General features: G+C 42.0%; 1 protein-coding gene across 1 annotated transcript in view; it reads right to left on the bottom strand.

Moving 5' to 3' along the window:
- LOC101856880 (testin) overlaps positions 1-1,339 on the bottom strand; it is a gene marked incomplete at its 3' end in the record, with an annotated part of 67,338 nt that overhangs the window by 56,755 nt on the left and 9,244 nt on the right.

The following is a 1,339-nucleotide window of genomic DNA, read 5'->3' as shown; positions in this document are numbered from 1 at the left end:
TTTAAGAAAGATCTAATCCTAAATTAATATCAACGAGGATAAAACGAGGAGGTATGACAATGCGCGTGCGTTTGGGTTTGCACTTGTTTGTGTGTATGTGTATGTGTGTGTGTGTGTGTGTGTGTGTGTGTGTGTGTGTGCGTGTGCGTGCGTGTGCGTGCGCATGCGCGTGCGTGTTGGTGAAACATCAAACCAATAATGTGCCAACGTCTAGACAATAAAGGCTTATTATGTTATCTTATCTTTGTACTGGTCCCACTCAAACTTGACACCCTAGGCCACTGCTAGACCGTCATGTCCACAATTCACAAAACATGTAGATCTATTTACACATACTCGTAAGTTGTGATTGAATGCAATGGTGGAAAATGCTTTAAGCAACCCTTGGCACAACTTAGATCACTTAGGTTAGAAGGTGAGCCGCTTATTCAGGCTTCAACCGCACTTGTCAGGAGATTACATGGCGTGTGTGAGAAAGTTTTGGAACGTGTTAGTATTTGTTTTGTTGTTGTTGTTTTGTTTTGTTTTTGTTTTGGGGTTTGCTGTATTTGAGGGGGCGGGGGATGGGTGGGTGAGGAGTCCTTGAACTTGAGTTGCTCTTGAACGATTCACATTCTCCAAGCTCTTTGTTCGGTCTTATCGTGGGAATGCATGATGATATCAGGAATCTCTTCTTACGTGATCTCACTGAGTTACAAGAGCTGTTACATCAAAATCATGTCACAAATTATTATATATAAATCCAGAGAGAAAAAATACACGACAGCACACGCAAATAAAACTTTCTGGGATGACGTACGGTGTCGCGGCAGGTATTATCACTGTGTCGTTCGTAGAGAAAGCGAAGGAAGGAAAGAAGAAATGAAGGAAAGAACGAAGGAAGGACGGAAGGGAGGAAGAAGGAAGGAAGGACGGAAGGGAGGAAGGAGGGTAGGTAGGTAGGTAGGTAGGTAGGTAGGTAGGTAGGTAGGTGGGTAGGCAGGTAGGAAGGTAGATAGGTATGTGGGTAGCTGGTAGGTGTTTTACCCCGTGTTTAAGGCCATTGGCCCACACCACATGAAGCATACACATCCTACAGAAGAGACTTCTGTATAAGCAACATAAACTATAAATGACCTGTAGATCTATATAACATTTTAAAGTCTTAGAAAAATGAAAGGTCCATTTAAAAGGGATTAAATCCACAATTATTTTCTCTCCGTCTATTTAGTCTCACCCCTATGTAGTCTCGGTGTTAATGATTTCGCACTGGTTATGATTCTGCTACAAAATGTAGATTGGAAAACGCATACGGCTTGTTGTTGGGCGGGAATTTGCGCTATACAATTATTATTATTAT

The sequence above is a fragment of the Aplysia californica genome, unplaced genomic scaffold, assembly GCF_000002075.1.
Source record: "Aplysia californica isolate F4 #8 unplaced genomic scaffold, AplCal3.0 scaffold00111, whole genome shotgun sequence".
NCBI lineage: Eukaryota > Metazoa > Mollusca > Gastropoda > Aplysiida > Aplysiidae > Aplysia > Aplysia californica.
The sequence above is the reverse complement of the archived record's forward strand: the minus strand, read 5'-3'. Positions and strand labels throughout refer to the sequence as shown.